Source organism: Bubalus bubalis, chromosome 4 (assembly GCF_019923935.1).
Source record: "Bubalus bubalis isolate 160015118507 breed Murrah chromosome 4, NDDB_SH_1, whole genome shotgun sequence".
Classification (NCBI taxonomy): Eukaryota; Metazoa; Chordata; class Mammalia; order Artiodactyla; family Bovidae; genus Bubalus; species Bubalus bubalis.
This window is the reverse complement of record NC_059160.1, coordinates 150,406,625-150,431,090: the sequence shown is the minus strand read 5'-3', so window position 1 is coordinate 150,431,090 and position 24,466 is coordinate 150,406,625. Positions and strand designations below refer to the sequence as shown.

At 44.0% G+C, this 24,466-nt stretch overlaps 1 protein-coding gene across 1 annotated transcript in view; it reads right to left on the bottom strand.

Annotated features, from left to right (window-relative positions):
* The window catches only part of LRMDA (leucine rich melanocyte differentiation associated), a gene marked incomplete at its 5' end in the record, with an annotated part of 1,193,353 nt that overhangs the window by 1,080,611 nt on the left and 88,276 nt on the right, over window positions 1-24,466 (bottom strand). The gene's annotated exons all lie outside the window — the stretch shown is intronic.

Here is a 24,466-nt window from a genome sequence, read left to right as displayed (position 1 = left end):
AACTTAGACAATTGATTTAATATCTTTCTAATAAATGCATTCACTGCTATAAATTTCCCTCTAAGTACTGCTTTTGCTGCATCCCACAAATTTTGATAAGCTATATCTATTCAAAACATTTAAAACTTTTTTCTTAGCTTCCTCTTTTCCTCTTTAGAAACTTGTTTATTCCCAAGTATTTTGGAGTCTTTCAGCTATGTCTGTCACTGACTTCTAGTTTAATTCTCAATGGTCTAAGAGCAGACATAAACATGATTACTATTATTTAAAACATGTTAAGGTGTGTTTTTGGAGAAGGAAATGGCAACCCACTCCAGTGTTCTTACCTGGAGAGTCCCAGGGACAGGGGAGCCTGATGGGCTGCCGTCTATGGGGTCACACAGAGTCGGACATGACTGAAGCAATTTAGCAGCTTAGCAAGGTGTGTTTTATGGCCAAGAATGTCATCTGTCTTGGTGAATATTCCATGTCAACTTAAGAATGTGTATTCTGCTGATGTTGGATTAAGTAGTCTACAGATTTTTATTCTATTACTCCTAGTTGACTGTTGGTATTTTTGGGTTCAACTATGTCCTTCCTGATTTTCTACACACCTGTTTTCCCAACACTATTTACTAAAGAGATAATCCTTTATCCAAATGTAGTCCTGGGGTTTCTTGTCAAGTATTAACCATATATGTAGGTTTATTTCTTAGCTTTGCAGTCTGTTCCATTAGCCTATGTGTCCATGTTTATACTATACCATACTGCTTTGATTACTACAGTTTTATAATACAGTTTTGAAATTGGAAAGTATGATGCCTCCTGCTTTGCTCTTTTGAGATTGTTTTGACTATTCAGCATCTTTTGCAGCTCCATATAAATTTTAGGATTGATTATTCTATTTCTGCAAAAAGCATTGGTATTTGAATAGGAATTGCACTGAAGCTACAGATAGCATTGGGAAGTATACACATTTTAACAATATTAACTCTTCCTATCTATGAACACATGATATCTTTTCATTTATTTGTATCTTCAGTTCTTTTCATCAATGTCATACAGTTTTTGATGTCGTGATTTCTCACTCCCTTGATTAAATTTATCCTTAAGTATTTTGTTTTTGATACACTGTAAACAAGAACTTTTTTGCAAATAGATCATTGTCATGTAAAGAAAGGCAACAAGGTTTTGTGTGTTTATTTTGTACCCTGAAACTTTAGGGAATTCATTCATTAGTGCTAATGGTTTTGGTGAAGTCTTCAGGATTTTCTATATACAAGGCCATGTAATCAGCAAATTATTTTACTCCTTCCTTTCCAATTTGGATGCTTTTCCTTTCTTTTTCTTGCCTAATGGTTTGGGGATGGGCTTCCAGAACTATGTTGGATAAGATTGTTAAAAGTGGGCACCCTTGTCTTGTTCCTGATCTTAGAAAGAAATACTTCAACTTTTCACCACTGAGTATGATGATAGCTATGGACCTGTTAGATTTGGTCGTTATTATGTTGAAGTGTATTCTTTCTGTACTCAGTTTGTTTGATAGTTTTTACCATGAACACATGTTGAATTTTGTCAAATACTTTTTCTGCAAGATATAGATCCAAGTTTCTGACCCACATCATTCTCTTCTCTAAAGAAGTTTTTTTAAGATTTCTTGCAAGGCAGGTCTACTGGTAACAAATTTCCTCCATTTTTGTCTGTCTGAGAAAGTATTTCTCCTTCACTTCTGAAGGATAATTTCACGGGGTACAGAATTCTAAGTTGGGTTTTTTTTTCATCGTCTGAATACTTTAAATATTTCATCTACTCTTTTCTTGCAGTTTCTAATAAGACATTAAAAGTAATTCTTATCTTTGCTCTTTTATAGGTTAAGTTTCTTTCCTTTGGCTTCTCTCACAATGTTTTTCTTCACCATTTTCTGTAGTTTGAAATTGATGTAACTAGGTATATTTTTTTAGGCATTTCTCCTGCTTGGTGTTATTTGAGTTTCTTGGATCTGTGGTTTGATATCTGAAATTAGAGGAAATAATTATTGTTTCAAATATTTCTTTTGTTTCTCTCTTCTTTTCTGGTATTCCCACAACAGTTTATACTTTTTGTAGTTGCCTTACAGTTCTGTTTTTCCAGTCTTTTTTTCTATTTGCTTTTCAGTGTGAGAGATTTCTATTGAGATATCCCCAAGGTCAGAGATTCTTCTCTCAGCTGGGTCCCATCTATTAATAAGCCCATCAAAGGCATTCTTCATTTCTATTAGTGGTGTTGACCTCTAGAATTTCTTTTTGGCTCTTAGAATTTCCACTCCTCTGCTTATATTCCTCATCTGTTCTTGCATTCAGTCTACTTTACCCATTAGAGCCCTTAGCATGTGAATCCTAGTTGTTTTAAAATTCCTGATCTGATTATGTCAACATCCCTGCCATATCAGTCTGGTTCTGAGGCTTGCTCTGTCTCTTCCAACTATGCTTGCTGCCTTTAGTATGTCCTGTATTTTTTTTCTTGATGACTAGACATAAGACACTAGGGAAAGTAACTGCTGTAAACAGGCCCTTAGTAATATGTGGAAGGAGGGTATTTTCTTACTCTATTGTTAGCTTCAGCCTTTTAGCTTCAGAGCTTGTACCTCTGGACTGTGAACTTCACATGTGCTGCTTACTTTTTTCTAGATAGGCTGGCTAGAGTAGGTTTTAGTTGGGTACTTCCTTCTTTCAGGGAAGTTAAGCTCTGGTAAAATAATTCTCCTGAGGGCAGACTTCGTGAAGCACAGAATGCATATTTCAAAATTATTCCTTTCCCCCTCCTCCTGCCAGAAACATGATGGACTTTTTCTCCATTTTCACTGTGGAAACCTGGTAGAGTTCCAGGAGGTAAGACTCATGAAAGTGTAGAGGGCCACTCAATGACTGGGTCCCCGGGAGTGAGTTATTAACTCTCACGAGTCATCCACACTGAACCTCCAGCAACATGTCCATTACAAAGGAGTCTTCTCTACCCAGGCACTGGTCCCCAGAGAGGCTGCTGTTCTGGTAAGCTGAGATTCTCTGTATTCACCTGTCTCACCAGTTCTGAGGGCGCTAGTCTGCTCTATGACCTCATTTCTCTTTCTAAATAGAGTTGCTGGTTTTTCAGTTCAGGTTTTTAGCTGTTGTCAGGATGTGGTAAACTTCTAAGCTTGTTACATGTTGAACTGGAAACCTAAGGCCTTTTTTCTTAATTGAGGTAAAATTCACATCACATAAAATTAACAGTCTTAACAATGAAGCAGCATTTCATACATTCACAATTTTGCACAACTATCACGCCTATCTAGTCCCAAAGACCCATTAAGCAGTCCCTCCCTCCCCGGCTCCTGACAACCACTAATCTACTTTTTATCTTATTGAAATATAGTTGATTTACAACGTTCACCACTAACCTACTTTCTATCTCTATGGATTTACCTAGGCTAGACATTTCATACCAATGGAATAATAAAGTATGTCAACATTTTTGTCTAGCTTCTTTAACTTTGCACAATGTTTTTAAATTTACCTATATTGGAACATGTATCAGAACCTCATCCATTCTCAGGAATTTTATGTTGTATGAGTATACCACATTTGGTTTATTCATTCATCAGTTGATACACTGCTTTTGCTTTGTATCCTGTTGCTACCCAGAACAAAAGCTGAAGTGCCCTCAGGGCCTGGTCACACTCACCAGGACCTCTCAGGCCCAGCCACTCTGACCTCACACAACACACATTCCTAACAGACCCTGGACAGACCAACTGCTCCAGCCCCTCCAGAGGAGGACAGTGGTCTTCCTCATACCAGAGACAGAGAAACTTATGACATTTGGAGACTGACACTTTAGCATTTGCTTGTTAGCTTTGGAAAAGAGAGGATGCATGTAGTCAGAAAAATGGTGGAATCTTGTCTTGGGAACCAAGGAGGAGAAAAGGAAAAACAGGTAAAAGGGGGTTGCCTTTGAATCAATTGTACCTTACACAGGAGCAAAGCTAAGTTGTATCGTTTGTACTCTAGAAAACAAATAAATACTCCCAAAACAGGAATGATCACTAATTGTAACAAGGGAGTGATTTAAGAAATCCAGGAAGGCTCCTGAATAAACCACCAAGAGAAATAGGTCCACTTCTACCACTCAATGTCTTCCTATCCACTGTCATAGATAGAATCAAGTCCCTACACTCTGCACGATGTCCATGTCCTTATCCCTAGAACCTGTGGCTATCACCTTGCAAAGCAAAAGGGACTCTGCTTGTATGATTCCGTTAGGAAGCTAGCTGAAGGGAGACTCTTGTCGATTATCCAGATGGGCCCAATATAAGTACAAGGATCCTTTATAAGAGAGAACTTCTCAGAGTCAGAAAAGGAGATGTAAAAACAGAAGCAGAGGTTGGAGTGATGCAGGAAGACAAGCCAAGGAATATAGGCAATCCATGGAAGTCAAAAGGGAAAGGGAATAGATTTTCCCTGGAGCCTCAAGTAGGAACACAGCCCACACCTTGATTCTAGCTCAGTTAAGAGCTATTTTGGACTTATGACCTCCAAAGTATAAGATGATAAATTTGTGTCATTTTAAGCCACTTAGTTTGTGGTAATTTGTTACAGTAGGAACAATAGGAAACTAGCAAACCCATCAAAAATACCCAGCCTTCCTACAGTTTACCAACCTGCCACAACATGTGTTAAAGTGCCCTGTGAAGCTGGTTGTCCTCCACGGGGATGATGTCTGTGTCTTCGTGATCTATATATAGAGTGTGCAGTCTGCATGAGCACACCAACACACACGCAAAAGAAAGAACTGAGGGAGAGAGACAGCACATGTGTGCATGCATACAAGCAAACCCAGAATCAGAACAAAAATTGACCCTGAAGTTTGTTACAACTGGAATGGAGAGAAAAAAAACAAAAAGTAAGGATCACAAATTTTTCACATCTGCCATAAAATATTTCACAGCACCACAGAATCACATGGGCCCTGATGAAAGGTTTTAATAGGCAACTATCCGGTGTGGTAAAGCTTAGAAAATGAACTTTCAAGTCGCCTACTTTTCCAGTTAAATGAATCTGATTCTCTCCATAGAGAATTCAATTCCCACAAACCAAGGAAAAAACCCTTTTCCACATAACAAGTGGCATGGCAAAGATAAAACTTGGCTACATAATGACTTCGTTACTCTTGTTGCAAACCATCTGTCAAATTTTGTTTAACAAGTGGGGTAAAATCAAGAGAAATAAATAACAGTTTTCTGCAAAGGCTTATGTGCACACAGGTATACTTTAAATGAGCTATGCTTGACATAAAGCGCATGCACACACACATACACACACTTACTGTCTCAATTTCCTGGCAATGTACTCTTGGTTAAATACACAACCATGAAGCCCAGAGAGAGAGATGCAAATCATTCTTCCTCCTCCCTCCCCACTTCTCACTCTGCTTCCCCCCTCCCTCTCATCTTGTTCCTCTGGGAACTCAGACCCAACCCAGCTCTGCTCCTTCCCAGCTGCCAATTCCCAAGAACCTTCACAACTCACCCTCACAACCGTAGTCCTTAAAACAAACAGGACATAAATCAGCCACAAAAACTAACTCAACTTCAAACCAGCCTGTTCCAACATTAACAGTGCCTTTGTTGTCAATAAACCTATATTTGACTTCTCCTATTTTTATGTGTATTTTATTTATAAATTACTAATGCTTTTCCTGGAGCAAAACGGTCAAAGTAATAGTCTGTACTGAGCCATATTCCAACAGCTAAAAAAGAAAAAATGCAGTTCAAATTGAGTCAAGGAGAAGAACTATTAGCTGTGACTATACAGGCATGTCCCACTCTGCCGGGTCTCCAAGACCTACCCTTCTTATTCCCACCTACCAGGAGCGAGGCAAGACCATGTGGACTGTATGCAGCAGTCATCAGACAGACGGAAAGTGGCAGATATGGCTCTGAGGAGCCCTTCTATCTGGCTGTGCATAGTCTTCAGACAATAGTATTGACATATTCGTTCAAACCGGAGGAAGTGCAGAGGTGGTGGTTTTATACTAAATGAGAACTGACTACAAACCAAGTTCATGACAGACTGTCCAGCCCCTTGGGAACTCCAAGAACCTGCAGAAGCAACAGATCTCTCTCTCCCAATCTTCAGAGCAAGCTAGAATATGCTGCTTCCTTGTTGCATGAAAAAAATAAACTGCTTACAGAAGAAAGCATAACAAGTCAAGATTTAACATGAAGTTCCAGTTCTTTCTTTGCTCAGAAACCACAAGATCCAATTCTCTCCCATAGGAAGCTCTCTATATAATGGGTTTGGAAGATGAAGTGACTTATATAAAGGGAATAGGAGAAAAAGATGACAATTCAAAGGTCTTGAGTCATTCAACTTAAAGGGAACTTTCTTCTCTGATTCCTGGTTCAACCGGTTTGAAACATGTGTTGCTTTTACATAACTTGGGAGACAGGACCATAACACGGATGGGTAAAGTCGATCGTCTTGGGATGAGGAGAACAGCCTCTCTCATGCCAAGGCCTTCCCCAAGGACGCCCAATTTGCCAATAGACACAGGGGGGTCCCACCTTCCAAATATCACAAGTTCACAGCAGGTAAGAGCAGGAAGGTACCTGAGAGACTGCCTTGTCCAAATCCTTAGTTACCAAGGAAATGGTAGCTCATAGCCCCACAATATGGGGGAAAGGGAAGAGCTGCAACCAGAATTCTGGTTTTCTCACTCCTCCTGTATTTTATTTTTAATCCAAAGAAAGTGGGGGCTCTTCCAGAAGCTGACAGAATAGGTATGTGCGTGGATGCAACCGGAGCAGGAATGGAGAGGGTCTGCTACAGAGCCATTGGCTTTCCCTCTGGGATCCAGATAAGGAGTGAGCAGGTACAATTTGGACAAGTGGCCTGGCCTTTTAAAGGTGCATGGGACAGTTCTGGAAGAGGATAACTCACTCTTCTGCCTCAGGGACACCAAGCCATCCTAACCTTCCTGAGTTTACTCAGCTCCTCCCTCTACCTTCTGCCTCTCTGGCCAAGGGCCTTAATTCTTCTAGCCCTGCCATCAGACCAGCCCCCTGCTTCTCCATAGGAAGAGTCACCCCACTGTACATTCAGCTGGCTAAGAGTGCAAACCTAGGTTCACAACTTAGGGGGGGGCCCATCTATGGGCACAGAGGCTTTCAGCCTGAAGCTGGTAGATTTCACCTATCTAATCTCCACCAGCCTTTATAATTCTGCTCAAACCCCTCTCCTTCCTTCAACAAGCATTTCTCATATCCTCATATGCTCAGACATCTTGGATCACCCCACCCTCTCCCAGTACTCTGAAGAAATCATAACAGCTTATATGTCAGGGACAAGTTAGTGTCCAAAATTATGTAAGATACTATAGGCCATGGTGACCCAAATGGTAAAGAATCTGCCTGCAACATGGGAGATCTGGATTTGATTCCTGGATCAGGAAGATTCCCTGGAGGAGGGAATGGCTACCCACTCCAGTATTCTTGCCTGGAGAATTCCATGGACAGAGGAGCCTGGCAGGCTACAGTCCACAGGATCGCAAAGAGATGGACTTGACTGAGGGACTAACACAAAAAAACTAAACATGTAAGATACAGCACCCCTTCTCAGGGACCCACTAGTATCTACACTTTTCTCCACCCTCTGCGCCCAGCAAGTCTCTGTCTAGTATGCAATTAGCCAGTTCTTAGATCATCATGTCTTCTTCCAAATCTTTTTTTCTTAACCTGTAGCCCAAACTTCTGAGATTCAAAAGGCAGGATCAGACTTTTTGTTTTCTGCTATATCATCTGTTACTGAAGAAAGTTAAAAATTAAATCCCCAGCTTACAGAAAGGGGTCCAGAAGAATGCAGATTGAACAAGAAAAAGAAAAGGTCAGTGGTGATCTAATTCAATATCCTGTCAACACAACCATTTAATGAAAGCTTCTTCTCTGCTGGACATTTTCATTTCTACTCTCTCATTTTAACTCATGTCACAGAGGGGTAAACAGACTCAGATGACCGAGGACTTCCTTAGAGCTGCACGGTCCACGTGTTCGCTCCTCAGACAGGTGTACAGTCTCAAGGCTGGGGCTCTGAGCTTGCTCGTTGTCAGGGTGGCGACTCAGAGTGGCTCGACTGAGGGGCCAGGTTTGAGTCCCTCAACCTTCTCACCGAGTACCTACCTCCCCGCTGACTTCCCTGAGCCCATTTCCTCACCTGCAGAATGGCAGTAACAACCACACACACCTACTGTCCTAATTCCCATCCTTTCTCAAAGGACCATTGGGGGATTAAGTCAGCTAATACCTGTAGGAGTAGTCAGGGTCGTGTCCGGCTCACCCTGCATTCGCAGTGTGCGCCACCATCACCATCCTCATCACCATCTCCCCGGTACACAGCGCAGGGCACATTGCCCACTGCAGCCAATACTACAAATCTACTGGCTTAACTGTGGGGGGATAGGTCCTCTCAGGTACCAACATGCCCATCTGGGAGCGTTTCAGGGTGGCTCAGCTTTGACAAGCCAGCCACCCTCTGGGACTCCAGATCATTCCCACCCAGTTCCAGTTCACACGCGCCAGCCCTCTCTCCTCCCCTGCATGCGTGTGTGCTTTTAGAACTGCAATGACTCACTTCTCAGAGATCTCAGACCTGCCGTGCATCCCCAGTGAGATCTCAAGCCACGTGAAGATGCAGAATCGAGTCCATGAATACAATTCTGTGATCCCCAAAACTGGAGACGTGACTTGGGGATGTGCTTTCCAGCATCTTGTGCTATAGCACACACCAGAGAACAGCCCTTGGCATTTATCTGTTTGGCTAATTTCCCATTACTCATCAGTATCAATGTTGTTTCTGGTCCCAGCTATTTACCAATTCAGGTATTTGTTTCTGCCTCACACACCTAATTGTGCTACAAAATTTGGAATTACTTTAGATTAAGGGAGCCTAGGACACAAATATTTGCTAGCAGGTAAGGTGAAACAAACCTGATGGGCCAGCCTCTTCTTAGTACTTCACTGGAGTCTCTGGGAAAGCCAGGCCTTCTTTTCAGCCTGGAGAGCCTCAGGAGACAGGAAGCAAAGCTAAGGTTCTGGACAGCAGAGAAAGGAAGGACCAGGCCCACACATTCAGAAATAAGACAAAGCGAGGAAACAAGACTCCAGATGGTTTTAGGAAGGTTTCCAGTAGAAAGCCCAATCCTTCCTCAATTCTTAATTTACAGAGAAACCGAGGCCAGAAACATGAAGGGACTTGCCCAGTGTCTCCTGACACAAAGAAAAGGTGAGTGAAGGAAAGGAAAATAATGAATTGCAAAGGATGACGGATCTCAAATAAGGACACACAGACACCAGGCCCGATCCCACCATACATCCAGACACACCACCTCTCTGGGTCCCCGGGCTCATCTGTGAAGTCAGACTTGGAAGACATGCACAGTGGCACAGTCCCCAGGTACCCGAGACGCCCAGACACATCCTAGGACCCTCCAAGAGCCCTCTTACAGTCTAGTGTTGTTTCTCAACACAGTCTTGGAAGCCGTACTCTAAATAATGCGCACACACTGCACAACTAGACAAAGACACACATGCGTATTAAGAGGATGCAGACGAATGCAGAAGGGAATTTTAACACACTTGAGTTGTTAAATGTTTACTTTGTTTTTTTTTCCCTTTTTTCCCCCTGGTAAAATTCTCTCTCTCTCTCTGTCTCTCTCTCTCTCTCTCTCTCACACACACACACACAGACACACACACACACACACACAAGAAAGGCCCAAACTCTCTGGCCACTGGGGTTTCTGTTCCCAGGCAACACTGTGCCAAGGAGCGGGATGGAAGCCAGCAACGGTGGCCCACGAGGGCCAACAAAGAGGGGCCACGCACTCCCACTGTCACCACCCTGAAACACCTGGTCGAGGCTGATTAATGAGATGAGGACCAGATGCTAAAAAACGTCTGCTAAATTAAAAGAAAAGAGAAACAAAGAGAAAAGGAAAGGAAACCAGAAGCCTGCCTTTAATACAGTGCACTTTGTTATCTGTAATGTCTTTCAACCACAGATAACAGAATCAACCACATGGAATCTAAGATGCATGCCAGGTGAAAAAACACCATAAAGACATAATAAAAAGTTCCACCAGTGCCCATAAATTGCTGGGGGACTGTTACAAGGGCAGAGCCATAAATTCTTGATGTTTCCCAAATTAGAGGGTACCAACACATATGCAGATATATTTGTGTGGGTAATTGAGGGCTAAAAATCTTACATTAAACACAGCTCCCTCCTTCAAACGCTGTTAGGGGAGCCTCCAACAGGCACGCACATACAGCACACACTGTAGGAATTCAATTTGGAAACCATCATCTAAAGCACAGAGGAGAACAGGAAAGTCATATTGCTATAATGCTTAGATTATCAATCATCTTGACAGTTTATTGGCTTTATCACCACACATACCATTAAAATGATGTCTGGCCTAGACTGTCAGGAGCAAACATTAAACAGACCAGGATTAAAAAGCAGATCCCAAACAGCACTCCAGTCAAGTTTCCCTTCCACTCTGAAATTAGTTAGAGCTGACTAAGAAACTGGCGCTCGACTTTGAAGAAATATACAGCCCAAAAGGCTGAGAGTCAACTCAGACCTGACGAGCTGATAGGTAATGTCATGTTATGGCAAATCTGACTCTCTTGAGGTTGATTTATCACGTACTCTGTGCAACAGAATGATTGCTAATGGTGGAAGGGAAAGGGAGGAGGGGAAGAAAACACCACCGTCATTGGCCGCCTCTCACAACCAAGGGCTTGCATCCAAAGGGCCAGACCAGCTCCCTGAAGTGGGCTGGGCGTGCTAATAAATTCACACGACTGAGCAAACATATTAACATTACCCCCACACAGGTTATTAAAGTAATTTTACAGATTCAGAGGAACAGAATAGGCAGCGGAAGAGGCATTCATAATTCAAGAGCTCTAGACAGCACAAGAGTTACAAACCCTATACGTTTTTAAAATGCTTCTGCATGTGGCACATTGGCAAGGAAATCTCAACACAATTAAAACTATACTAGCACATCAATAGGGCTCAATTGAGAGCTGTGTACCTGCCTTTTACTAGGCCAGGGCTTTATAGACGCCTTAGGAAGAAAGGGGAAATGGGAAATTCAGCACTAATTAAAGGGAACCTTCTGTGCCGAAGGAAAAATGGGGGCATTTCTGAAATATATATATAAAAGGAACATGTTTTGGAACCTCTGCCAAGGCCTTGGCTTGGTTCACAGTCCCTAGAACTGTTCTCTGTTTGTTTGGAAGTTACAGAGCCATTCTGGTTGTGATTAATAGTTTGCTTTCCTCTACAAGTAAGTCATTAAGAGAAGGGTGGGGTGGGGTGCAGAAAAAACTGAAAGGGGAGGAACTGGCCCAGAAACAATGCAAGTAACAAAATCAGACCAAATTTTTTCAATTTTTTTGCTCTCCCTGCTTATTTACTGAAAGGGGGGCCCCAAGACCTCTCCACTGAGTGACTCCAACATGACCTTTTAGGTGACAAGACTCATGAGGGCAGCACTTAAGAACCCCTTTCTCTTGTTCCCTTCCCTTAAGTGGGCTTGTCAGTACTTTGAAAATTCAGTTAACTCATTCTTCAGAGAATGCTCTGGAAAATGACAGGACACAAGCAGCCACAAGGCATGAAGGAGCCATCCCAGCAGCAATCCTGCTCTCACTGGGTACCCCTGACAACCACGGTCTCCCCTAGTGGGTGGTGCCACCATCCTCTGATGCTTCCAATCAGCCATCCGTCTCCAAGCAGTGCTGTATGTTCTGTTGGTCACATGTTGGGAACGAAGGGTGGCAATTCCCTGGTGGCTCAGCTGGTTAAGAATCTGCCTGAAAAGCGGGAGACCTGGGTTTGATCCCTGGATTGGGAAGATCCCCTAGAGAAGGGAACTATTACCCACTCCAGTATTCTGGCCTGGAGAATTCCATGGACTGTATAGTCCCATGGGGTCACAGAAAGTTGGCCATGATGGAAGCGACTTTCATTTTCACACTGTTTGCCCAGGGAGTCATTTCCTATATGTCAGATGCTACCAGATGGGGGGAAAAAAGTCATGCCAAAACATAAAGGTTGTATGCAACTGAGTCGACACTGAACTTTACTCCTGAATGAGCATCTGGGCTTGGGAACCCAGGTGGGACCCACGCACATCCTCCAGCATGCACACACTCAAAAGCCTCACAGCTCTTTGTACAAGAGCCAGAAGAGACATAAGTAGGGCAAGGGCAGTCAGCATCTTAAGCTCCTTAACACTAGAAACTTCCTCTGCCATCACTTCTGGCTCTGATTTCCAAAGCACTTTCACTATCAGTGAGGAGGAAATCTCCCACAACTCTCCCTCCTTCCACCCACTCCCCAAACAGGAAACAGACAGAATCTCTGCTTTCACACTCGAAGACACCAAGGCACCAATAGCTCCATGGGGAGATACGTAGCAACCCACCCATGAAATCAATCATCAAGGTCCCTGGGCACCAGCCAAGAGACCAACATGCTGCTGAGCTCCTTCATGGACACACAGGACTTGAGGAGCATGGCCCAGGTCTCCACACAGCCTATAACCCACCCAGCCAGGTGGCACAGCTAGCTCATCACCAAGCAGAAGGGTCGCCACTCTTTCCACCAGCCCCTGAGCTCCTGCGGAGATACCTGCTGCAAAAACCAAATCAAGGAGCAGGCACCAGGTATGAATGAAAAAAAAAAAAAAAGAATCATTATTTTTTAATCAAACAATAACACACACAAATAATGAAAAGGTAGAGTTAACTGTTGGCTAGTCTGGAAACCCCAGGCTGGCTGCCAATTCAGGACCTTCTTCCACCTAGTGACTGAAAGAAGTCAGCCAGAGGGGCAGCAGGAAGCTGAAGAAACTTATCTCTTTTCTCTACAACTCCCTTCTCCTCCCCACCCACCTTCATAATGCTGATGCTGCATGAGTGCCCACATTTTGGGTCATCCCGGTGCGGCCATAATCAGAACAGTAAGGCAGGACAGGATTAATGGACAGAGGAAATACAAAGAAATGAGATAACTGAAGTCTATTTTAGCTTAGTCTACTTATGTTTCATTGCCTCCTATCTTGGAAATGGCTCTAAAAGCTTTCCAAGAGTCATCCTAACACTAAGTTCACTGGGGTTTTTCTTATTATGAAAAATAATAAGCCTTGACTGTTCTGTGTTTGTATATTAGTTACTTCACAGGAGTGGTAGGGAGAGAGCAGAAGTCAGTATGGCCCAGCATGAACTCTTAGTGAACATGTGCTGGTCACAACTGAAATGTGCAATAGTGATTGGAAAAGGTAAATAAGGTAGTGGGAGAGTTCAACAGGAGAGAGGAGCCATCCGCTTGAGAACTGCCGTTGTCGCACGATACAGACAGGAACGGTGAGCGTGAGTTCACCCCAAGGGGCAGCTGGTGGGGAAGGGGTGGATCCATTAAGGACAGCTTTATGGCCAGAGTAGGAAGCAGCCAGTCCTTGAAGTGTGGGCAGACAGAGAAGGGCAGTCCATGCAGGAAGAACACGGGAGGAGGGTGCTGAAGAGCATGCAGCAAATGTACTGCAGGGGTCCATGAAGGTGTCACAGAGAGGGGTGGAGGGAGCCAAGGGGGGTGGGAGAGACTAGGGATCCCAAGCAGGGCATGAAATGAACATCTCACACTTGCTCCTGGTCTTCTACCAACTACTGATCCTCTCCCAATGTTTTCTATTAGTGCACCAATGCAGAGATGGCTGATTGTTCCCTGATTATCTGTAATATATGGCCATGCAACTGAGGTATGGCCCATGGGATGTGAGCAACTTCTAGGTGCTAACTCTGGGGAGAAGAGATACATCCAGATCGTGGCTATAGTAGTCAACTGGCTAGAACCATGCTGATGAGGGTAACAGTCTAGAGATGGCAGTAGTACAACGAAAGGATTTTAGGAGCAGGACACCATGGAGCCACAGTCCCAGCCCTGCAGTGCTTATACGTGGGCTGGGATGAGAACTTCCCACTCCCATTTTGCTGACCCACTTTTGAGTCTTGTTACAATAGCCATCCCTGAACCATAACTAAAACAACCCTTAATTCATCCAGTTCCAAAGGCAGGCACTCAGGTGTCAGCCTTGATGCCTTCTGGTCCCTCACACCCATAACCTCTATCACCGAGTTCTTCCCATGTTCACCGGTATCTATCACTCAAGTGTTCCCCCTTTATCTCACTGTAATAGTCAAGTACATGATCTATCCACATCTACTCTGACCTTCTCCTGTCCATGATCACACTGCAGCCACAATGATTCTTTTTTCAGACAAATATGATGATGTCCCCTGATGCAAACTCGCAATAGTTTCCCACTCTTGTTAGGATAATGACAAAAATCTTTAATACATACTACAGGGCTTGGCACAATCTGATACCTAGTTGCCTCTCTTATACCATATTCCGCACCAACTTGCTACTGACCCTTAATACCTACAATGCTTCCTTCTCCCACCACAGGGCCTTTATGCAAACTGTTCCCAGTGCCAGGAATGAGTTTTCCCCCTTCCTTATTTGGTTAAATCCCACTCATCCTTCAGATCTTAACAGAAGCATCACTTGGTTAGTGAAGCCTTCCCTGACCTACCACATCAGGTCAACTGCCCCTATTATTACATGCACTAATGCATAATTTTATTCATTAACACATACTTTTTTACCCATGAGGCTTTCTCATAATATTCTACTTATAATTAGCTGGTTGTCTAGTATGCCTCATTTTCTATTAATCTAGAAAAATATGAAGTGAATATTACATTTGTCTACCACCCCCTCCTCCCCCAAGACTGTTTGTTCAATGAGGACATAGACACCCCTGCTGTTCATTTTCTGGATCTCTAGTACCTGACATGATGCTTGGCACAAAGACACTCAAGAAATATTTAATAAATCAATGAACTAACGCAAAAAAAATGGATTAACGGATGGTTCTGGTATCTGCTACGCCTCTTACTTCATTAATCCTCTTTATCTGTCTGCTCTCTGACTCATCAGATACCCTTAAGCTTCCAGGTTGTTGATCTCACCAGACAAAGCAAAGGTTCTCATAATTAAATTGGGGGGAAACATCCTGCCTGCTCTTCCTCATTCAGCTTTCTTCCCCCCTCTCCCACCTTAAAAGACAACCTACTGTGTGAGCGTGGTTCCTTATTCCCAATACAACTACTGTGTTATCAGTACATAGCCCAAAGGGACTGAGCATCACTGGCACTTAATGATCCATTAGATGGCCACCTTGATGGAAACCAGAAGGTGGTTAATGCTCTAACAAACTAACTCTAAACCAAGGTAACAGAGGGTGACAACAGGATTATGGCTTCTATAAACCAATAGTCACGGTTTATAACACTAATATTTCATTAACTGAATGAGAAATCAGGCAGTTGGATTCCAGACCAACTATAAAGTGGCACAACTGAATCACAGGGGCTCTGGCCAGGTTCCCCAAATGTCTGAGTCAACAGGTAGGGTTTTTCCTTGATAAATCCACCACCATCACCCCTTCCCCTCACACACACACCACATACAGCACCAGCAGTCTGCAGCACTGCAAGTTGCAGCTTCCAAAATGTTCCAGAAGCAGCCAGTGAAACTGCTCCAAAAACTAGCTGATTTCACATTCAAATGCAAAATCATTCCTAAAGAAGACAAACACAATGGTGGCACCTATAATAAATACAACGGGCTATTGACCGCCAGAAGGTAGCCTCACCTCCAAAAACTGTGCATTCCCTAGAGGAAAGGGTTCCTCCCTGGCTTCTGCACTTTTACACAGTGATCGCCAAAAAGCCTTCATGTGCCGCCCTGCTCTGTGTTCCTCTCAGATTAAACTCAAGAAATGCGGCAAATGATGCCAGTGGGGGATGCTGCAAGTCCACTGCCTCTGCCTGGGAATTGCAGGGCTGGGGAGGGAAGGACAAGCGCCATCCAGGGCAAGTGGAGGGGGGAGTGCCCCTAGTAGAGCTGGGGAGGCCTCTGGATGCGCTGAAAGCAGCAGCAAAAGGAAACTCAGGCCCATGCTCGCAACCTGCTTGAGTTTAAAGGGCCATCCAGGCCCTGAGGCCATGGGAACCAAGAGTAAATTTATCATACTCAATGCTTCCCCAAGAAACACTGGCTTAGCAAGGGCTCTAATCCCTATTCTGCAGAAGAATCAACTGAGGTACACGGCTGTGCTGTGTGCTTAATTGCTCAGTCATGTCCAACTCTTTGTGACCCCATGAACTGCAGCCCATGTCCTCGTCCATGGGGATTCTCCAGGCAAGAATACTGGAGTGGGTTGCCATGCCCTCCTCCAGGGGATCTTCCCAAGCCAGGGATCAAACCCAGGTCTCTCACATTGTAGGCAAATTGTCTACCGTTGGAGCCACCAGGGAAGCCCACGGAGGTGCATGGCAATGATCCCAATAATTCAAGTCAGAGATTAATTTTTTTAATCTAAAAATCAAGAAGGTATGTAGTGATATGAAAAGATGTTCAACATCACTAATTATCAAACAGATGTAAATCGAAATTACAAGGTACCACCTCCCACTGGTGAGAATGGCCATCATTAAAAAGTCTGCAAACAACAAATGCTGGAGAGGGTATGAGAAAAAGAGAACCCCTCCTACACTGCCGATGGGAATGTAAGTTGTCACAGCTGCTATGGAGCTCAGTATGGGGGTTCCTCAAAAAATTAAAAATGGCACTATTAAATGACACAGCAATCCCACACCTGGGCATAGATCCAAAGAAAACTATAATACAAAAGGATACATGGATCCCTATATTCACAGAAGCACTATTCACAATTACCCAAAACATGGAGACAACCAAAATGTCCATCAGCAGAGGAGCGGATAAAGGAGATGTGGCACCTACACACAATGGAATGCGACTTAGCCATTAAAAGGACCAAGTAATGCCGTCTGCAGCAACACGGGTGCGATTAGAGATCATTGTACCAAGTGAAGTAAGAGAGAGAGACAAATACCATGATACTGCTTACATGTGTGATCTACACTATGGCACAAATGTACCTATCTAGGAAACAGAAAGAGAATCACAGGGAGCACAGACGTGTGGTTGCCGAGCAGGAGGAGGAGGAAGAGGGATGGACTGGGAGTTTGGGATTAGTACAAGCAAACTATTCCATTTAGAATGGATAAAAAACAAGGTCCAACTGTATAGCACAGGGAACTATATTCAATCATTATAAACAATAATGGAAGAGAATATTAAAAACAACGTGTGTATGTGTAACTGAGTCACTTTGCTATACAGCAGAAATTAGAACATTTTAAATCAACTATACTTCAATAAGAAAAAAGGGAAGGTATGTAACTTGTTTTCTGGACTGGGTGGCTCTATGATAATCCTCTGCCAAGCCATGCCCACCACCAGGGGAAGGGTGAAATAGATCAGTCAGTGTTACAGAGGCCATGAGAGTGCATTGCTGTCCTGCTCTCTTCTCCTGGGCACACACTAGACTTCACTTCCCAGTCTCCTTCCAGGAAGGTATAACTAGTTCTCACCAGTGAGGCGTGAAAGGCAGTGAGGGGTGTAACTTTGGGACAGAGGTGGTTGTTAGACTTGGTGTGCCTTCTCCACATTCCTCTGCCCCACCCAATAGAACAACTGAGGGGGCTTCAAAAAGAGCAGGGAGCCACAAGAGGAGAGCAGCCCGGGCCCCTGAGTGATGGCATAAAACACTGCTCCCCTCTTCCACCTCACTCCCGCTACACACACATTCTCACACACACACTGCTTCAGACTTGAAATAAACAGACTTTTACCATATCAAGCCACTAAGACTTGGGGGCTGTCTTTAACAGCAAATAATCTTCTCTGACAGTAACAAACTTGACTAGCATCTGCTTTGAGGCCAAAGGGCTTCCCTAGTAGCTCAGCTGGTAAAGAATTCGCCTGCAATAAAGGAGACCTAGGTTCGATCCCTGGATTGGGAAGATCCCCTGGAGAAGAGAAAGGCTCCTCCTCCTCCTAAGTCACTTCAGTCGTGTCCGACTCTGTGCGACCCTATAGACAGCAGCCCACCAGGCTCCCCTGTCCCTGGGACTCTCCAGGCAAGAACACTGGAGTGGGTTGCCATTTCCTTCTCCAATGCATGAAAGTGAAAAATGAAAGTGAAGTCGTTCAGTCATGTCCAATTCTTCGTGACCCCATGGACTGCAGCCTACCAGGCTCCTCCAGGCAAGAGTACTGGAGTGGGGTGCCATTGCCTTCTCCAAAGGCTACCCACTCCAGTATTCTGGCCTGGAGAATTCCATGGACTGTACAATCCATGGGGTAGCAAAGAGTCAGACACGACGGAGTGATTTTTCACTTCACTTCACTTGAGGCCTATACTAGTTATGTTTGTATAGGAAATTCAACATCTTAATTATTCTAGGCTCTAGTTAAGGTTAATATTTGGTTTGTATTCTCAGTTGGATCATTGACTCTGGAATTAAAATGTCACTATGGAAAATCCTCAACATGGGAAAGCTACCAGCAAATATTCAAAAGTTGACCCCATCTCCATGTCTAATAGACCTAGCCCCCTCTCACTTTCCTGTTCTTTCTGGTCACTCTTGCAATGGACAGGACACATACAGGGAGCTCACTACTTTTACAGGTATACCTTTTATTATGTCCATTAGAGCTTTACTAGTAAGACACACACACACACACAGACATGCACACACCAGGCAAATATGGGAGCAACTAGGATTACATTTTACAAGGGGATAAATATGAATTCCAATCAGACACTCATTTGCTTGAGACTGCCAATTAAAAATGCTTGTTTCAAAAGAAAGTTTGTATACAGTTTATTCAGGATGCTTATCATATGTTTGCATGCGTGCATACTAATTTGCTCAGTCGTGCCCAGCTCTTTGCAACTCCCTGGACTGTAACCCACCAGGCTCCTCTATCCATGGGGTTGCCCAGGCAAGAATACTGGAGTGGGTTGCCACTTTCTTCTCCAGGAGATCCTCCCAACCCTGTGATCAAACCCAAGTCTCCTGCATCTCCTGAAGCCACCTAGGAAATCCTAGCATACATTTAGAAAGGAGTAAACTGCAGACTGACTCCCGTTGGTAGAGAAGAAAAAGACACTTAAAATGGAACATCACCCCAGCACCCTGAATCTCCACAGTACCTCAAAAGGCACACTTCAGCTTGGTCAAAGCCTATATTCAGTTCAGTTCAGTTCAGTCGCTCAGTTGTGTCCGACTCTTTGCGACCCCATGAATCGCAGCACGCCAGGCTTCCCTGTCCATCACCAACTCCCAGAGTTCACCCAGACTCACGTCCATTGAGTCAGGATTACATTTCTACAAAGACGTCATGAAAGAGTGGCACCTGCATTGGGAAAATCTGTGTCTTAGAGCAGAGATAAGACACAAAGAGCAGATCTGGCCATCGTCCAGAAAGCTAGTAACAGGTAGCATGGTCTCATTCTGGAGTTGGGGAACCAGTGAAAACCCACAGATCAAATCATGTGGCTCAGTATTTAGCATCTACTACATCACTTGAAAATCTGTGGGAGAAACTGAATCTATTTCAGAGCTGAATGAACTCTCAGAGATCATGTGTCACCTCTCAGCTATGAGATCCTTACTTGACCTCCCAACCTTGGTCTGTCCATCAGCAGTACATGGATAATAATAGCCTGCATCTAGTGGTCATATTCTGAGGATATAATTAGCTAATAGATGCAAAGCATTTAGCAAAAGGGAGCTCGGTTTACTTTAGCTGTCACTAGAGCTCTAACAGTAACCATCTTGAAGGGCTCAACAGTGTATGTCTGTGTCTGTGTGTGTGAATGGATGTGCTTCTGTGTGGGTGGGAAGCCCTGGGAGTGAGCATGCGTCTGTGTGTGTGAACAGTGTTCCATGGCAGCATGGGAGTCCCTGGAGGGTGACTTCAGGACCCTAAGAAGGAGTCAGTCTCCAGCCCTCCAGCCCATTCAGAACAAGCTCAGTTGGAAGCTCTTCTATGTATCGAGGTTTCACATAACACTTAACGGAAGGGCTCTTCTTGGAAGAAAAGTTTCCCTTCCATCTTTTTTTTTTAAAAAAAAACCATTAAGGACACCGGAGGTTGGAAAACAGAAGTTAATCCAAGTCCTCTCCTTCTCAGCTCAATTATCTTTTCACTGAACCAGGCGGGAGGCTGGGGATGAAGAGCAACCAGGTTTCTTCTCTCTGCCAAGCCTTGGGTTCTAGTGTCCAGACCTTGGCTCTGGCCCAAGGTCACCTCTGGAAACCCTGTTACCACAGGGAAGAAAACAATGTTACCATCACCTCCTTCTCCTGGGGTGCAAACACTCCCTTACCCCAAACTATCAGGAGAAACGCACACTACTTGCTGAGTTAGACAAGGCACTGCTCAGGCCAGCTCCAGACCTGGGCCATGTACCAAGATAATCAGAGTCACCATTTGTAGCCTCATAAAAGCAGCAGCCAGCATCCACTTTTTGCCAGGCACCCCATACACCTTACTCCTTGTAAACTTCAAGACAATCTTGTGGAGCAAGATGCTACAATCATCTCCATCTTGCAAAGAAAATCAAGGCCCAGAGAGTAAGTGGGCCGACTTACCCAGCTGGAAAGGATGGAGCTGGGGGCTAACCCAGGCAGTTGGGTTCATTTTGCATCCTCTTCACCAGCCCACAGGTGTCTCCCAATCTTACACCCATGCCTGCATAAGACACACTGGCAATGAGAGACCAACATCACGGGCCAGTCCAGGGCAGCTGCATTTTAGGAATGGGGGGCAGGAAGATGAGAGATGTGTGGGGTAAGAACTTCACATCTCAAGCAAACTGGGTGTGTAACAAAACTGTCAGTATGGATCCGCTCAGTGCAGAAAAACCACCAGGAAGACAAGACACTTAAGGAAACGCCTGGCTTTCACTGACCCCATCATTTTCAACACCACCCTCCCCTCCTGCTCCCCCGTTCCCATCCTACGTGTCCCAGTCAGCACTTGCCCAGGTGATCCTGCTTCACACAGCACACAGCAGGCACGCATCTTCCCTCTACCAGAAAAAGGAGAACTCAAAAGGCTTCCCAGGGTTCATGTTCCCAAAACCAACTCACCACTCCCCCATCAGGCTTCTGAAAAGAGAATTCACAGGTCACACCCGTGCTCGTACTCTGCCAACTCACCCATCCTCACTCCCCCTTTTAATTTCCCCCATTACGCCTGGATCAGTCTCCTCACCCTGTGCTAATTCCTCTCCCTCTCCGGTGTTTATGCCCTTCAGATGTTTGCAGGCTATTATCATGTACCCACTTAGTCAAGCAGCACACATTAAGTTCTTTTCATCTTTCCTCATAAATCAATCCCTTAATCCCTCCAAGCCCTTTAATCGTACTAGCTGCTCCTCTCTGAACTCCATCCAGTTTCCCCAAGTCTCTGATAATGTTGTGACACGAGGCTGGATGCAAGGCTCCAGCTGCTGACTCTCCAAGCTGCCTGAGCATCAAGGAGCTATGAGTGTCTGTGTGTGTCTGTGTGTGAGTGTGTCTGTGCGTGTCTGTGTGTGAGTGTGTCTGTGTGTGTGTGTGTCTGTGTGTGTGTGTGTGTCTGTGTGTGAGTGTGTCTGTGTGTGTGTGTGTCTGTGCGCGTGCATTCCATCTGGAAGGATGGACTCCTTGCCTTACCAGCTCCCAGTACCCTTTCTGCAGCCACATCATCATGAAGTGACTATGGCTATCTATAGAAATGCAGAGCTCTCAAGCATTTTGGTGCCATACAGAATTTAAAAGGGGAAACAACCCTATAGGAAGTTTTACAGCCCCATAAGATTTTCACTAGCTATCCCAACACACTCCCTAGGAATAGAAATAATGTCTCTGAAATCCAGGGGGATTTAAGAACCCAGGGGAAGGCCATTTTGGAGCCCCAGGCTATAAGCAAATTAAAACCAAATATACGTCCACTATATGTCCACCAAGAAGGCTGTAATTCAACAGACTGACTACACCAAATGTTGGCAAAGATGTTGAACAACCAGAACTCTCCTACATTGTTGGTGGAAGCAAAAATGGAACCACCACTTTGGAGAAAAGTCCAGTAACTTCTTATAAAACCAAACATACACCTATCCTAGGACCCAGGAATTCTGCCCCTAGGTTATTTACTCAAGAAAAACGAAAATATATGTACACACAGTCTGTACACAAATATTTACCATCAGCTTAGTAGCTGAACCTGAAAGCAGCTCAGATGACATTCAGCAGGAGCATGGACAGCTATCATACTCAGAAAATGAGAGACTACTCGACAGTAAAAGGAAACAAACTCCTAACATATAAAATATAGACGAATCTCAAACATATTGTGCTAGTGAAAGAAGCATAAAGAAAACATTAATACTGTATGATTTCAAATGTAAGAAGTCCTCTAACAGTCCAAAGCAAGCCATGGTTGAAAAAAGTCAGCAGAGTGATGGCCTCTGAAACAGGCAACACAGAGCGAGTAACAGGGAAGGGTGATGAAGAAACTTTCTAGGTTGAGGTCAGGTTTTATAGGAGGTTGGATGATGCAGATGTACACATTTATCAAAATCTGTATAATATACATTAAAGTCTATATTTGACAAAAGTAAAAAAAAAAACAGGACTTCTCTGGCAGTCCAGCAGTTAGGGCTCCGTGCCTTCACTGCCAGCAGTCTGGGTTTGATACCTGGTCAGGGAACTAAAGATCCCACAAGTCAGGCAGTGCAGCCTACAGATAAATAGGTTAATAAAAAAATCAAGCAATATTGGACTCAAGTAAGTGATGGGGTACCAAATGTTTACGGTGAAGAGTACTGATGTCTGCAACTTACATTGAAATGCACCAAAAGAATGATGGGCTGAGGGATGGACAGAGAGACAAGGAAGCAAGTGCAGTATCGCGTTAATGGAAGAACTGGATACCACCCAGGTGGTGGGTGTATGCATGATCACTGTACAATTCTTCCCACTTTTCCATATGACCAAAATGTTTCATAATAAAATGTCAGGAAAAAAAGAAAAAAATGTGACCCTTTCCATTCTTGACTCCTTGTAGACCCTGTAGCCATCAATACCACACTGATATGCAATGCTTTTTATTACTCTGTCACTGTCTCAACCACTTGCTTCTCATTCTAGATATGGGCCCCTCACCATGCCCCCCAGCGCTATGTCCCCTCTTCCCTGTCTCCATTTTCTTAGTGTTAATTATCTATATCCTTAAGAGAAATAAAAAGTTCATGCAAGGCTTCTTAATCTGAGATTCCTGGGCATCAGAGTAGGGGGAAGAGTGAGGTCCATGCATCGACTGTAACTGTATGAAAGATTCTATGCATGTATATGTGCATCTTTCTGTGAAGAGGTTCCACAGCTCTTTGCAGATTCTCATGGACACCTGTGGCCTGGAAGGCTCAAGGCACAGTCTGAGAGCCCTCTTCAACTGCACCTCCAAACAGATGCTAGGACAGGTAATGCATCCAATTTAGAAACCATCTACATTTTGGAACGCCTGTGTTTTTCTTGGAATACTCATATCATGTAGAGAGAAAAGGAGGCTGCTTGAGAACCAGTCATTGGAGAGCCGGTGCCCCTGAACGGTATCTCCATCCACGGACAGTAAGATCGGGGTTATTCAATGCAAAATCCAACTAAAATCAGGACATACTCTACTGATCAAAAATTTAAGATTATGATCATACATAATAAATCAAATATTTACTGAACACTTAGCATGGTGAATTGCATAAATAATAAATTAACTTCTACTGAGGACCTACTAGATAATGGGCACTTTCTATATGTTTTCATTTAATTGTATTCTCCATTGAGTTATACCCACTAACCTTGTATTACAGTTTTCCTATAAACTAAATGTCAAATAAATTATGCCCTGAAAGTCACCCAGCAAGAGGATTTGAACCCAGGGCTCCAAGGTTCCCAAGTCTATTCTTTTCCGAATCTCTCTAAGCAAGGACTCCAGAGTACCACAGTCTGAGTTCCAGAGTCTGGTGAAATCTCCTCCACTTCAAATATTCCAGCCCATTTATTTTTAAAGGTCCTAAAATGACCCTGAAACACAAGCACTTCAGAACGCAAAATGTATTGCCTAAATACTCTTTGTCTTCAGAGGCAGAATGTCTTTTTCATCATACTACATGGAATTATCCAAGTCTTAGTTTGAAAAACTCCACTGCTGCCAAAGCAGAGAATGGATGGGCTGGGGTGTTAGAAGGGACACAGCAATGTCATCTGTGTCACCTCTGTGCTCGGTGGAAGAGGCCATCTTCCTGGAGCTTGGGGACCACCATAAGCATCATGACCTGGGTTTGCAGCAGCTGAGGCTATGCAGAGCTGGCTTACCCCGAGGCACTGCCTTCATCTTCTGAGAAGTCTTTAAAG